Source organism: Alligator mississippiensis, chromosome 1 (genome assembly GCF_030867095.1).
Source record: "Alligator mississippiensis isolate rAllMis1 chromosome 1, rAllMis1, whole genome shotgun sequence".
In the NCBI taxonomy this organism is placed as follows: domain Eukaryota; kingdom Metazoa; phylum Chordata; order Crocodylia; family Alligatoridae; genus Alligator; species Alligator mississippiensis.
In genome coordinates this window covers 467,278,054-467,294,392 of record NC_081824.1, presented here as the reverse complement: position 1 = coordinate 467,294,392, position 16,339 = coordinate 467,278,054, and the positions used below count along the sequence as shown (strand labels likewise).

Here is a 16,339-nt window from a genome sequence, read left to right as displayed (position 1 = left end):
GTATCTTCTCCATCAATTCAAGTCTTTATCAAGATTGGATGTCCATGTAAAATATCATCCAGCTCCATGAGAATTAGCGGGCTATATTGCTCATGCCTGTTCAAACTTTAATTCTGATTTGCTGGAGAATCATGTGGCAGCGAAGAGAACTAGCAGACGGCCACACTGGCAAGCTGCAAGCAGCCAAGACTTTTCTCAGGCCTCAGACTAAAGGAAGGAAGGGAGTTAAACCTTTCATAGAAATATTCTTTGCCCCAAAACCTATTTTACAGTGATTTCCCATCCTCCTCCTCTCAAATGACAAGCTGGCTCCCAAGATAAAAATCAAGGAAGAGAAGAGCTGTTATCTCTAAAATTAAAACAAAGAGCAGAGGAGAAAACTGGGAAAAACCCTGACATCTATTTTTTTTTTTAAAAGCAGCAAAAAAAAAAAAAAAAATCCTTTTATTTTATTTGCTTTACCATTCGTCTTCCTCGCTCACCAAATACCCAGTTTAGGACCCAGGGCCTGCTAAGTTTTAAAACCCAGATGCTTTTGAATAATCCAAGCATCAAAAGATTCACCTGACTCATTTCTTCTAACCTCTGATCCAACCTTAGCTCATGTTTCCAAAAATAAAAAAGTCACCTTTAAGATAAAGCAAAATATAGAGCATACTAGCTGAGCAAAACAAATGGGATTTTCTTCAGAAAACCCAGACAACCTGCCTACCTGCTTTTATAACCAGGGATCCTGGGTTTCTCTGATAAAAAAAAAAATCCCCAATTTTCAGATATAAAAAATAACCCCAAATCCACATATTTTGATGATTAAAATGCAAAATTTCTAATATATATACATATATATACACACACATATACACATACACATATACCTATATGCATCTATAGTGCCGTTTCATTTTAAAGATGGACAAATGTGGGTCTGGGGTTAATTTTTTTTATATCCAAAAATTGGGGGGTTTTTTGTTTGTTTTTTTTTTTAATCGAAAACCAGGATCCCTGGTTATAACTCAGCCAGCCTCTCTGGCAGGAGATGCTTGAGTGATGGCAAGAGGTGATGGGGTGAAAAAGGGGAGAAAAAGAGAAGCCCAAAAGGAAGATATAAATCACAGCTTTTACCGAAGCCCCTGGAAGTACCTAGCACGAGGCGCACGCACGATATTCTGTACCAGGCCTTTGGAAGAGAGTCAAGCTGCAGGCTCGCTTTCATTCAAATATCCAAACACCATTAACATTGTTATGTCGAGTGCCCTTCACACAATGGAAATGGTTTTCGAATAGATCAGCCTCCTGGAAGTGTATTGTGCTAATGCATTGTGCCTTATAATATGCATATCTGTTGCTTGCAGGTCACCCATGTTTTAATATTAGAGTTTCTTATTCGTTATTCACAAGCCTCTGGTTCACAGTCCTAAGGAATCCTCCAATGCTAACGCATGTAATCCCCAGGAGATACCGCAATTTCTGAGCGAATTCCAGCAGAAACAATGGACGTGGCAAATTTCATCACATCAAACTCTGCAACGCTGCAGCATTTCTCTCTCTCTCCGGGCACACGCTGTACTCAGAGCAGCCTGACCGCTTCAAGAGCTACCAAATATAACACAGCCTCATTTTAGCTTCCTTTCATGAATGCACACAATCATTTATCAAGACAACTTATGCTGTGGTTTCAGTTCCAAGAGCTTCAGCAACACTTCTTGAAAGTAGAAAAATGACTTACTTTTGTGATGGGGGGGGGGGAAGGAGGAGGAGGGAGAGCTGAGGCTGTTTAGGCACAGGAAAAGGAAAGAACAAAAAATAAAAATAAGCAGAACAAAATCAGCTTACAGCGCTCCCATCCTCCCGCAGACCAGCCGGCTGAAAAGCACTGCAAGGAGCGGGCTGAAGAGTCAGCCGTCCAGAAAAGCCGTGTGATCGTGTAGCCAAGCGAGCCTTTCCACTGCCCTGTCTTTCTGGTCCTACATACAGGAAGGGAGGTCTTTGTCAACTGCTGTTTCATTCAGCAAAGACAGCCTGACAGCTAAACTTGCTTCGGGTCCAAGTGTCAGAGCATTTGTTCTTCTGGGGCTGAAAAAAGTCAACAGCAACGAATAAACACAGCCGGGGCGGATCAAGGATTTTGAAAAGGAGGATGCAGATGGTGTGATGCATCATCCCATATAACACAGCACACATTTTTGTCCAGTTAAAAAGAAACCAGGAGATTCGCTAATAAGTACGGGCCTAGAGCTAGATTATTCAATTTAAGATTTTAGCCAAAAAAGATCCCCAGAAAAACCTTATTGGAATGTGCGCTAATTTGCTGTATCATATATTATACATAAAAACACAACATACCTGGCAAAAATCAAATCTCAAGATGTTGTTTCATTAGTCCTAGAGTCATTATAGTTATGAGTACATCTCTTGTTCAGATTCATAAAACAAAACCAAGCCTTCTTGAGCATCAGGACAGTGCCTCCAATGCCTCATTGAAAGTGATTTTCACCCCTGAGCTAGTGTTCACCTGAGTTAATATTTCCAGACCCGAGTTAATGTTTTTAGACAGAGTTTAAAAAAAACCCCAAAACAGTCTGCAGAACTGTGAAATGGGAGCTGCACTACTAGGAGCAGCTAACAGAGAGCAGAAGTGAGGGTAGCTGGAGTAGTGGAACCATTAAAGACCATTTAAAAGGAAAGAGGGTCATTAATACCTGTGAAATGAAGAGTTTAGAAGGAATCGAGCAAATTATAACGAGCCATTAAGTCAATTGACTCCATCTCTGCTGCCTGACTAGAAAAGCTGCCACCACTACCAGGGAATTGGCTTTAAACTTTAGATGAACCGGGAATCAAAGGAGGGTGCAAGTGCACCCCAGATCTGCCCCGAACACAGCTCTTCCATAGTCCCAGTACGTGTATAACCGTGCTCCATGTGCCGATTAGCTGGGAAAGTGATTCTCAATCCCTAAATTCACCAACTGGATGAGATGAATGTCATCACTGGCTCTGCTTGCCTGCTATCCCGCCTTGGATAGGGCTTGAAAACTTCCTTCCCAACCCAATGATTTCTGCTTTGAATTATGATAAAGTTCATTCCATTTATCTCCTTGCAATCCCACACAAGAAAAGAGCACCCTGCTATTGTATCTCTTCCCCCAGACTTGGGCTCCTTCCACTGGGAGATGTTCCCAGCCCAAGCCCTGCACAGTGACAGTAACTCGGCCCTTACAGCTTGTGCCTTGCCCACAAGATTGGCCACCGCCTTGGGCACTCTCCTTTCCTGCATCTGCATCATCCATATCTGTAGGAATTACACCTGTCCAGTTTCTTGCTTATGCTTTTTACCTGCAGTTTTGGTACAGAAAAGGTGCGATCTCTTCAAAGAGAGCTTTTGGACTTAGTTTTTGAGTAATGATGAGCTAAACAAAAGGCAGGTGTTTTCTCATAGATGTTGACTGGGTAAATCTATAGGAGGTAAGAAGAGATAAACTGGGTTTTTCTGGTGAAGAGACTATGCTTTCTCAGGGTGGAGAAGGGCAAGAGAACAGGCACATAGAAAAAAAAATGAATGGAAAGCAGATAGAAAAGGCAAAAAAAGAAGAAAAAAATCACTATGAGGAGGGAGCAGATGAGCAGAAATCCTTTCAGTATCCAACATCTTTCATTAACAGCTCTAGGCTTTAGACTGAAAAGTTCAATGTACAGGTGAAACTTTTATTCCAGAAACCAGCAACACTAAGTCATAAAGCTGTACTCCAGGGTATTGTGTTTTAATTTATAAAGGAAACGAGTCGAGTCAGTTGTTCACTAATGAAAAAGCCGTAAACAAACATTAAAAAGATGCAAATGCAGAGAGGACAGCTGCTCTTCGGTAACTCTTCACGCGGGCACTGCTGGGAATCCCACCTGTTCCTGTCCTCCGCGTCCATTCTCATCGCTCCCACCCGGCTTCTGCCTTTCCACTCAACTGTAGCGGCTCTCATTTCTCTCCAAGCCAAATCAAAGGGACTCCATTCCACCCTTCTCTCCTGGGCATTTCCATGGCTTTCCATGCTGTCAGTCATTCCCTCTCCTTGAAATGTGGTCTTCAGTCTGCTTTTGCATTCGGTCCTGCCCTGGCCTGGCTCTTTTTGGTTGTTCTTTCATTGGGTTATTTGGGGAGATGCCCTCTCCCTCCCACTTCCTTTCGGAGGCCGTTCCTCAGGGCTCCTTTACAAGTACGGCTCCAAGTGCCATCTCATACTGTTGATTCACAAAATCAGTCTCCATTGATGAGCTCTCCCCCTTCATCCAGGCTTGACCCATCTTTCCAATCTCTTTGTGAATGCTCACTTACTTTATACTCAAATGGTCAAAAGCAAGCTTTTAAGTCTCCCCCTCCACCCGCCAAACTGACCCATCCTCACGGTGTCTACCCTTACAGACAAGGTCACCATCCTGCCAAGTCACTCAGGCCCATGACCCGGGGGGTCATCTTGCCTTCAGTAGACCCCTGTAGAGAGGCCATCTCTATGTCTTGCCATCTTTTCTTATGTATCTCTAACAGCCAGTGTCTCCTCTGTCCACACAGCTGGCAGTCTCATCCAAACCCTTATTTCACATCACCGCTCCAATCATTTCACATCTAAAATGCTACAGTTTCCTCCTTTCTGATCTTGCCCAATGCTGCCTTGCTCCAGGCAAGTCTATTCAGAATAAGTGAATTAGCTAGAATCATCTTCTTGGGTCACCCCTGAGCACATCAAACCTGATCCAGTTGCTGATCATGAAGCCACATCCTGCTCCTACTCCTCCCTACCAGTTAGCTTCTCCCTTAAACACCTCTATACCTCCATTCTACTCCTTATAAGCTCCAACCACCACTAACTTATCCTCCCTCTAACCCCTCCGCAAGTAAGGCAAAGAGGACCGGGTCTACGCTGCAAACCAGCTTAACAATAATGATCAAGAGGATGACTGACATAGCAAAAGCCTATTGATCCAGTTATACCAACTAGGAGAAAGCACAGCCTACCTGGCTAATGTAGATGTGGATGCACCAAAAGGCAGAGATCATAAGCAAGGCACACAGTGCAACTGCCTTGAAGGCTAGGAGACTTCCAAAACCTCTGAAAAAAAATTCCATTGGGAGATAAGACTAGTAAGTAATTCATATCTTTAAAATTGAAAGAAATCAAAACCTTGCTGCTCTGTTTTCATTCGTGTTACGATAACAATCGCCCTGTTTAAGCATGCATCATGCTTTAAGAATGCTCCACCAGACATATAGGAGTTGTCCTGGAGAAGTTATTTAGGGGAAATGTTTAACTGAATGTGAGAGGGAAGGTTTGCTTAATGTGCCCCGTGGTGGAGAGTCTGACAAGACTGCTCTTCTGAACGGACTTGCATTGCATTAGACAAAGCAGTGGAGACCTCTCAGGAATCCTCCAGGCACCTGAAGTGACAAACACGAGCAAAAAAAGATACGCTTTTTTGTATTTTACCGTAATTGGAAGCATAATGCTTCGAGGAACCGTAAAGGCTCTGGCGAAGACTATTTCATCCATCGACAAGCATGACATTGTTGATTGAATATGTTTTAACACTGCATTGTCGGTACCAGCCAGAAGCGTGCTAGAAATGTTACGGCGGGCACCTGGAGAAAGGACTTACCACCCCCTTTAAAAAGATGTGAAGCTTGACTCTGAAGAGTCCAAGAAGCAAAAAAACCATTAAGGCCGCGTCCAGACGTGCACGAACATTAGGTTCCCCTGGCACAACTAGCAGCAGTGCATCTTGTACCGCGGCTCATTGTCCCCAGGGAATGCCTGTGCCACGTGCCCTCCGGCGTGCGACAAGTTGCCCCGGGTGGAGTAGGGAAGCCTTACCTGGGGTCCCAACAGCCTCCCGGGGCTGCAACAGTGGAAATCCAGGTGCACGGAGCCTGGCTGGTAGCAGAGTGCGGCTCCGGCTAACGAGGCTCTGGCTTCAGATGGTGCACGCTGCCGTTGCATGCGCCACTCCACCTTTTTTCCCCCCCACGGGTTTTTTTGACCCCTGGATATCCAGGAATCAAAAAACCCCCTCCACACTGCTCCCTTGCAGCACAGAGAACTCAACGTGCAATATGTGCATACTGCACATGCGCATACTGCACGGCCGTGCTCGTCTGGACACGGCCTAATTGTTCAAACACACAAATCAAAATTAGTCATATTGTTTTCTCTGAAGAGGATGGAGCAGAGGGTCCTTTTTCTCTGACATGCTTCTTTCTCTCCTCCCCTCACTGCTGTTAATAGTTGACATCTGTAGGGGAGGCTGAATATTATATCTGCTCACGGGGGGCTAAGCTATGAGCAGAAAACCATTAGCACAGGGGCCCCATTGCCTTCTCCAAAGAGGGCTTTTTGTTCGGTTTTGCTTTGTTTTTGAAACGCTGCTCTTGCTTTCTTATCCCATTTTCTCCGCAGGCTCAGCTCAAGAGCAAGTCCCAAAGGCGCCATCGCCACCTGTTTCCTTCCTACCTGTGCTCCTCGCACGGAGGTCCATCACAGGACAGTACGCACTGGCTCAATGTCTGCATTTTCGATGCTCAAGACAAAAGATCTATTTCACGGTTTCTGCTAAGTCCTTGACCCCTCTGGGATGATAAAACAGCATTAGCTAGAGCTGCTCAAAATGTAGCTTATAGAGGGGGGCGGGATTTTTCTTGAGAGGGAAGGGGTGGCAGGAAGAAAGAAAACCTGTTCAACAGCACTGGGAAGGATGTCAGGCTCTGCGAACATTGAACTCTCTGTCCCAAGAGGTGCGTGCAAGCAGGCTGATTTTATTTTTCCAAAAAAGCTAAAATACCTGATGAAACACAGAGATGGAGTCTTAGGGCTTCTTTGTGACGCATCAGTTCACCCCACACCAAGCAGGTCCTGGAACGAGTAACACCGGCTAGTCTCGGAGCAAAGAAAGAAGCTGGCTCTCAAGAGCAGTACTGTAAAGAACTTCTAGACCAGGACACCAGCCCCAAGCACCCATCTCCAACGGGGTCAAGAAAGGCAGCTGCTACCCAGCCACTGCTACTGCCTTGGTCACACAACCCAGTTATTTAGGCCTTTACTCAAGAAAGTAGCCTTCACCATCCTCCTGGTATCAGCAGTCTTGATTTGGCAGCTTGGCATAAAACCAGATCTAAAAGGGTTTAAAAAAAAACAAAAAACAACCCAGCTACACATTCCCTTCCCTTTGCTCCCTACAAATTCCCACCCACTCTGCACGTGCACCAGGTTTTTCCAACGACCTGTGCTGTAAAACTAACCTGCTTGCTTTCAAACCACAACTTTTCATGGGGATGATGATTACTTTCTATTCTCTGCGGCACCGTCAGCAACCTCCTTTCCAGAAGCAAAGTTGCCCTCTGCTTTAGGAACGTAGCCCACTAACTGATTCCAAGTATTCCCTAGTTTCTGTGAACCCGAGGCGTAGCAAGGCACCTCTGCACCGTGGACAGTGCCAACCACCACGGTACCGATTGTATCAGCACAATGAGCCACCTCTATGGTCACAGCTATTTTTGAGCGACCCCCAGCTCCTGCCCCTTAGTTACAGTACTACTCTGTAAGGTATATTTGCCCAAACTTCCAGTTATTCCAACTTTCCTAATTATTACATGATGGCCTCGGCTTTATTTTTAGACAATTTACCTTTATTGACTTCAGCAAGGAATCCTAACAAAGGATTCCAGCATTGTGCTACAGATCAAATCTCCCTTTTTCCAGCGAGCAGAAACCCAAATCATTTCACATTTCCTTATCACGTGCAATTCTTGAAGCCACCCGGTTAGGAAATAAAAGCTGTCACCTCAATCTGTGACTTCTTTGTGGGCTGGGGTTCTTTAATAAATGTACCACCTCAAATACTGTAGCAATATTAGTGCTTTGAATTGTACCCCTCCCTTCTCAGAGCCAAGACCAAGTTCCTTTCCTTTGTTTTGGGAGTCGCTGTGCTATGATGGTCTTATAGTTGCAATTACTTTTTCATAATAATCTCCCTTTCCTCTCAATTCTTTTTTGTCCTCCTTTCTACAAAATTAGACTCTGATAGCAGGGACTGGGTAAAGGGACTATAAAATAGATTAAAAATAAATTAGAACATAAAGATAAAAAAAAAAAACCTGCATTGCTAGGTTCACGATTGCTATAATGATAATGTAGTGCTAGCATAATTAGATTCAAGGAAGTACACTCAACAACTAGTCACCAAATGAAAATAAGCATTCACTGACTGTCTAACACACTAAAGAATTCAAATACCTAACTGCGAACGCTCTTTTTATTAGGTTGGACCCGAAGCCAGAACTCCTCCTACCCATAAATTCTCTTTCTTTAAGATCTTCTGTACCACTTGAGACACAGAAGTGACATTTTCTCCTACACACAGATAACACTTACTAAAACTGGGACTTACTAAGGTTGGGATTTGCAAAGGAGCCTAAACAAATGTTAGGACCTGAAATCCAATTCAATGGCATCAGTAGGTGTTGGGTGTCTAATTTCTTTTACTCCCTGAAAAAATCCAAACCTTGATATATAGCTTCCGTTCTACCCTTCAAACAATTAAATCCAAGACCGGAAAGAGAATGAGGGCTTTATGTAAAGAGAAGCTACATAACCAAATGATAGGATTTTGTTAGAAATGCCCAAAAAGCCAACCCAAGAGAGACAAATCCCACACATCCCTGTGTATAGGCTTTGTTTGGATTGCTGAAGTCTAATTTATTTCAGAGGGTCCTGCAGACCTGACTGTAGGCTCCCTGTAAGCAGGTTACTCTCCCATGAGCATTAAAATAACAATTCATACATCCCAGGGAATGTCAAAAGCATCTAGCTCGAATCTACCCTAAAGCTTCCTTCAACCAACCCTTTCTCTTCCAGTGAAGAGTCTTCCCTCCATTCTTGATGAAAGGGGCTAAGATAAAGTGATCAATCATCCCACATCCTCTGGAACATAACCAAGTTTCAAGGCTGTGTCTTGGTGTCCCCCAAGAGTCCCCAAGTGAGAACTTTATCCCAGATTTGGAAAATTGTGATGCCAGGCAGCATCCTGCTCCATTTCAGCAGTGCTTGATTAGCTTGCTTGCAGGGTCACCGCACTGCAGTTATGCCAAGTGGAACCAGAAGCGATGCTGACTACTTCACATAGTGGAGATCCACCCAGTGTGCAGGTCTTGCCCCTAGATTAAACACGATTCATAGAAGTTAGGGTTGGAAGGGACCTCAGTAGGTCATTGAGTCTGACTCCCTGCCCTGGGCAGGAAAAAGCGCTGGGGTCAGATGACCACACCCAAGTGTTTGTCCAGTCTCCTCTTGAAGACCCCCAGGGTAGGGGAGAGCGCCACCTCCCTTGGAAGCCCATTCCAGATCCTGGCAACCCTTCCTGTGAAGAAGTTCTTTCTAATGTCCAACCTAAATCTGCTCTCCGTCAATTTGTGGCCATTGTTCCTAGTTACTCCAGGGGGTGCCCTAGTAAATAGAGCACCTCCTATTCCCTGCTGCCCTCCCCTGATGAATTTATAGGCAGCCACAAGATCACCTCTCAACCTTCTCTTGCAAAGGCTGAAGAGATCCAGGTCCCTCAATCTCTCCTCATAGTGCCTTACCTGCAGGCCCCCAACCATATGAGTGGTCCTCCTCTGAACCCACTTGAGATTGTGCACATCCCTCTTGAAGTGCGGCGCCCAAAACTGGACGCAGTACTCCAACTGCGGTCTGACCAGTGCCACTTGGAGGGCAAGTATCACCTCCCTGGACCTGTTCGTCGTGCACCTGCTAATGCATGATAAAGTGCAGTTAGCCTTGTTGATCACTTAGCCACATTGACGACTCATGTTCATCTTGGTGTCAACTATGACTCCAAGATCGCTGCTGTGCTGCTGAGAAGGTCACCCCCCAGCCTGCAAGTCTGTTGGTGGTTCATTTGCCCAGGATGCTTTAGCTTGAGTTAGTAATGCCATGGGTTGTTAGCCTGAGGGTAATTAACACAATCCAACATGCCGAGATGTGTCGAAGAAAACAGAAACAGTAACTAGAGAAGAAACGGTCTTGGATCGTTGTCTTATAAATATTGACAACAGGAAAATAGGGAAGCTAGGAACCAGTGACAACACACTGCTTCATCCAGTAAATAATGACTGGAATCCCAGAATACAGCCATGCCAGGGTATTACGACTTCATGTGAACAAGTTTTGAGGAATTAATTTGTAGAACAATTAAGATGTAATCAGAGGCAGAATTAAAAACCACTCCGGATGAGAAGGCGAATAACGACTGGAACGTATCAAAGGGCCAGCTCATGTGCGTGCCCTCTGAAACGTTCAAAATTCGCTGCAGTGATCCAAAATAGCACCTCACGCAACAAGGTGCTATTTTAAAGTGTTTTACTTTTTGTTACATGTGCATGGGGACATGGGACCCATAGGTCCTCCAGAATCCCACAGGGCTCTGCTCTCCTCCACGATAGGGAGGGAGGGAGGGAGGAAGAAGAGGGGAGAGCAGGGACAGACCCCCTTGCCAACTCCCAGAGAACCTTCTACCACCAAAGCTAGTTTCTCCAGCAGCAATCCCCTTGACCTCTCTGGTCTGCTGAGACGGGGAGAGGGGAGGTCAGGGGATTGGGGCTGGAACGTCAGATCCCAGCAACAGGGAACACCTGCTGCTCCCTTCCTGCTGCCAGGCTCCTGCTTACCTCTCCACTCCGATGTCCTCTGTCCTCCCTTCTACCTCCCCGTCCTGTTCAGGGAGCACAGAGGGAGGTGGGACAGGGCCACAGGGTTGCTGAAGCCTCCTGTCATGCCCCCTGGCTGGAGGTTTGGAAGCGTTCCACCCAGACAACACCACAGGGGCTGCGTGTGTAGGGTGACCATGTGCCCTGGACTGGCTGGGACAGTCCCGGGTTTTGTAGGATGTCCTGGCACCCCAAGCGGCTGGCATCAATTGAAACTAAAGTCCTGGATTCGGTTGTTGCAGGCAGAGGCTGCTGCCACCTGCAGTGCCCAGCCTGGCTCCTGAGCAGCAGCTGGAGATGGGGCCTGGCTGGGCTGAGCACTGCTCCTCCTGCCTGGGGTGGAGATTGGCTGCGGAGGGGTGGGCCGGGGAAAAGGACCAGGGTTGGGACTTGGGCACCTGCACGGGGTGACCAGGATAGCCACCGGCAACCTCCTGCCCTGCTCTTAAGGCCAATGTTGAGGCCTGGGCTATGCATGGAGGACCCAGAGAGCTGCTGCTGGTAAGGGGGGAGAGGGCCTGCTCTCAATTGGGTCCAGACTCTGCACATGGAGGATGGAGCCCAGCTATGAGCCTCCGCACCATCCCCATCCTCCCCCACAACCAGGGCAGAGTCAGGGGGTATGCGTGCATGCACCCATGCACACATGCAATGACAGCACCCCCCACCTTGGATTCCCTTGACCATAATGTGGTCACTCAATGTATATGTGTCCCATAGCTGAAAGGATCCCCTTCTGAAATACTGCTAAGCCCATTGCACTTGGAAATGTGTCAAAAGTGACTTCTGTCTGCACCCTAAGGGGTGGAGATAGGAAAAGATCTCAGGAGAAGTTTAAATTCAAGGCACACCAAGACACAGGTGTCAAATGTATGGCCCACGGGATGGATCTGCCCCACGGAGCCACTTCAGCCAGCCCACCAGCAAACCAAGAGGGAGCAAGACATGCTGCAAAATCTAAGGCCCTCGGTTGCCCTGCAGACACCTGGCCCATTGCCACTTGCCTTACTGCTGCTGCCACTGCCACCACCCCGTGCCCCAGGCCAAACCTGGAGCGTGAGGAACCCTGCAGTCTGGAACTAGCCGGGGGCCCTGCTCATAATTAAGAGATCGTAATTCCTCTGGACAAAAGGAGGTGGCACACTCCAAGCAGCCACTGTGGCTTTCTGAAGGTTTGCTCAAAGATGTGCTATTAAAAACGTAATAATAATGAAAGGGAGGCACAAAATGCCGCCTGTCGTTAAGGCAACAAAAAAGCAGAATGAATGAATGTCATCTAAAGGGCTTACAGGAATAAAAAAGGCTTATATAACTGACTCTCGCGGATGAAACTCTGAGATGCCCGTTATTAAACAGGAAGGTAAAACTGCTCCAAATGGCAAAGACGCAAATATTTTCTTTAAAAAAAAACTAAACCCCAAAACTTTACCCCAAATATTTGGACGATAATTAAATACAAATTGTATAACATCACCTACAAAAATGAGTAAAGGGAGTACTTAGCACATGTGAACTTCCACATGACAAATAAGTCAGAAAATATTACCTTAATCTCGGGAAAGCAAATGACGCCAGGAAATGAATTTACTGTCACTGAAAAATTGTAAACTGCAAAATAAACTGAGAAGAGTTTCACATTATTGTGGGGGGACAACACACAAACATCCCACTCATCTTCAAAAACAGACAGGAATGATCTTGTTTTTACCTCCAGAAAATGAACAAAAGGAAAACAAAATGAGTAAACATCTAGATTTGGGGGATAACTGGGTCATAAATATTAGGCAGCAAGGAAGAGAAGAAATCTTGCCAGAAAACCTGATTATTTCGTTATCACTATGCAAGTAATGGATGCATGAGACAGTGGTAGGTGCAATTTATTCAAACTTTACTAAAACGTTCAACATGAAGGCTCAGAAAAAGAAGCCCACAAATGAAAATGAACTCCGGCTGCTTTGCATGAGGATACCGTTGTGTGAAGAGGAGCTGGCTGAAGGGCTGTAAGCTCAGGGACAAACGGCGAGGTACTAAGCCGAGAGCCAGGAGGGGCCTAAGTGAATGCCATCGGGATCTGTGTTAGATTCCATCATCTTTAATATCTTAATTAATGACCTTGAAGAAGGTGTAAGCAGTGTGTTAATGAAATGCACAGATTAACCTAAACTGAGAAGGGCTGTGAATGCCCCTGGGGACAAATAATGAAAAGGGACGTTGAGAAATTAGAGACGGGCAGAACATAACCAAATAAGGTTCACCTTGGGAAAGTGCAAGTTAATGCACCTAGGGAAATGTAATTCAGAATGTGAGTCTTCGAGAGAAGCGAGAAACATGGGAAGAAGTCATTCTGAAAGAGATCAGGAAAAGAAATCCACAAAATGAACCGGGTTTCAGAAGCAGAGGGAGGGAGAGGAGAATAAAAAGGCCAGAGCAGCTCGGGGTAGTACACAGAGAGGCACCACATCGCGGGAAAAGGAAACGGATATTCCCAAGAGAGCCCGAGCACCTGGAGTACTGAGGCCACTAACTCATTCCTGCGGCACTGGAGGGGGGCACATCCAAAAAATACAGCCGGGCTAACTAGACTAATGGCACGGCGAAAGCCTGAAAGAACAGGATTGTTTAAAATCTGCCATTTTAGTCGAGTACAAAGAGTAAAGCAATGTTCACCTGACAGTCCTCCCTTCCCTAAAATGAAGTGGTGATAGACGCGCTGCTGTCACAACACAAGGAGGTGAGCTTCAAACACGCTGCAAATGAGGTATTAAATTTATTACCGCGGCAGTCGCATTAGTTAATAGCTATTTTGATTCCTCTTTTTCTCCCCTTTGAGTGTTATTTCATATGCGTAATGCAGCAGCATTTAAATGTCCGGACTCTAAGACACACACAGAGATATTTATTGAAACCAGCTACCCTGCGACCGTTCCAATCACTGCTCTAGTTTGCAAAGTCATTATGACTCCAAAAATTCAGAGGCTCCTTGGAAAAAGAAAAATCACTGAAGATGCACTTAAACGTTATACTCATGGGGTGGAAATATATTTAATAGACAGGATAAAGACTGTGTGAGCAGCACCTATTCTATTAACCACTTTGCACTTTCCCTGATAAACTGGGGAAAGTTAATGTGGTCTTGACGGGACCACTTTAACTTCAGAGTAGCAGCACACCACTGCATTAATTGTATTTGTTGCAATAAAATAAAGTGAAAGGGGAAAACATTAAGGGCCCCTGACAAATACAGAGATGGGCTGGACATCTCTGGATAACTGTGACAAAAGCACCAATCAGAACCCGTATTTTTGTCCCAAGGCTTTAAAAAACTTGCCCTAATGAAACACAGATGAGGAACGTATGTATTTTAATTAAAACTGGATTCTTGGATCCTGATGCAAACATTTCATGTGGAGATTGACGTTTCAACTCTTGTTAGAGCATTTCAACTTCCCAAGACTTGGTTTTAACTGCTGGGTATACATTATGCACAGCAAATTATTTTTAACAAAGACCGTTGAGTATCATCTCTTCCCGCTTTTTCCTTGAACGGCTTTTCTTCCATGTGCCATGCCAGTGTTGCCCTCTCTTATTGTCTTGTTGCAAGACTACCAAAATAAGGTAGATGGCAGGGCGCAGTAGAGACCAAAAAAAGAATTTAAACATGTCCACGTTTTTCTCAAATTGTTTTTATCAACAATTGAGTACATGGTGAATGTTTTAATGTATTTTGAATTTATTTAAGTGACTTTCTTGTAGTGTCAAGAACCAGGTGAGACAACTGCTATGCAAATGTCCATATGGCATTTTGACAATGTGCCATAACCCTCCCAGCTAGCACCTCTCTTCTATTCTTCAATTTAAAAGAAAGTGCATACAGCAGCTAAATTTGCAGAAATCATAAAGGTAGAATGGGTGGAAAGATGGGTGGATTTAAATCAAAGAAATTCAAGTCAGATTTTAAACACTATTTAAAGCAGCAAACAAGAAAGTGATTTAAATAATTAATTTAAATCTTGTTTTGTACTTGTATTTTTTTTTATTATTTCCCTCAATAAGGGCTGGTTGTTATTGGTTGGCAAAACTCTTCAACTATGTTCAACTATGTTCATTTGCATGGGCTACTTTTTGCTAGCCCATACAATGCATTAGATATACATGCGGTTGGATTTTTAATTGTTTTCTCTCTCTCGTGTTAGGAAGTGGTCAAGGATGTATATCTTATTTACTTGATGATCAATAAGGTATTTGTGATTTCTATCAAACCGCATTTGGCTAGAAATGGGAATTTAATTCAAAGTGCACAAGAAATCAACATTTTAAATGTTTTCATTTGTTAAATAACACGAATGTGCTGGATAAAAGAAAAAAGCAAAGTCGATCAAAACACAGTGTGCATTTCCACTAAGTAATTTATCAAGCAAAGAAATATTTACTGCAGTTTACAAACTGAACTTATTGCAGGCCACCAATTTCTTCAAGATCTTAGAAGTAATAGAGTTCATCCTCTCATAAATCATTTTTATTCTTAGACTGAAACGAAAAGCAAGCTTTTCGGCTCCCAGTAGGTTTCCCAACTGAATAAACCAGTCACTGAACTGAACTCACTGAATAAACTGAAATGAAGCAAATCTTCTCTCTGCACATGTAGAAGAGGCGGATACAAATAAAAGGTGGTTTAAACATTTCAGCAAATCTGGTTCCAAGTGCTAAGCCAAGTTCCAAGCAAATGGGTTCCAAGTTTGGTTTCCTTCAAACTTTGGAAGTAAATATATCCTGTTTAATGTTGTTTAATTTACATTATTTTAATGGATTATAATACATTTAGACTTTAATAAAGGTTGTTATGGGGTTTTCTAAATAAAAGTATAATATAAAGTGAAAGGTATCTTTACTTTCTGTTGTAAAAACCTAGTTTTGCTCACCAACATGCTTTCACAAAGCAAACAAAAATGCACCCTGTTCCAATTTTTTATTGAAAATTAGGGCTGCCAAAGACTTTGAAGTCAAGCAAGATGGGCTAATAAATAGATGGCTTTTACAGTTGAGGTAAGGTGTGGAGAGCTTTTAACAGAATAGGATCCAAAGCAGGGGATCTTCATATGAAGATGCCGTGTCAAAAGTCTTCAGAGATTTCCAACGAGAATATTATCAAGCCTGTATTAGCTTACCTTATGCGGGTAGGACACAACCATGCAGGCCTTGAACGAGAGTGAACACGATATTACATTTACAGCTCCAAGAGAAGAGGACTTCACCAGCAGTAGGTCCCAGGGGGCTTGAAGACCGGTCCGTCCCCCACCCATGGTGGCACCAAACCTGGAAGTTCTCACCAGCGAGACCACTCTGCTTCCCCCCCTTGGACTGCACTCAGGCCCGCATTCACAGGCGAGCTTGAGTGCAGCCTTGCCAGCAAATTTCTGGGTTTAACGTACATCAGCAGGCTAGGTCCATATGCTGAATTCAAGTCCATTCGTGCTGCAACCCACTGCCACTGCAGTGTAGGCAAACCCTGTCTACCTTTGCTGCCCATCTGTCACAATTCTTCCTTTGTCTGTCTTTTTGATTTCTTTTCAAGGCTCATCTTTCGTCTGCCAAGCACTG

The 16,339-nt window shown here is 44.5% G+C and overlaps 1 protein-coding gene across 7 annotated transcripts in view; it reads right to left on the bottom strand.

Annotated features, from left to right (window-relative positions):
• FAM168A (family with sequence similarity 168 member A) overlaps positions 1–16,339 on the bottom strand; it is a 335,671-nt gene that overhangs the window by 252,258 nt on the left and 67,074 nt on the right. The window lies entirely within an intron of this gene.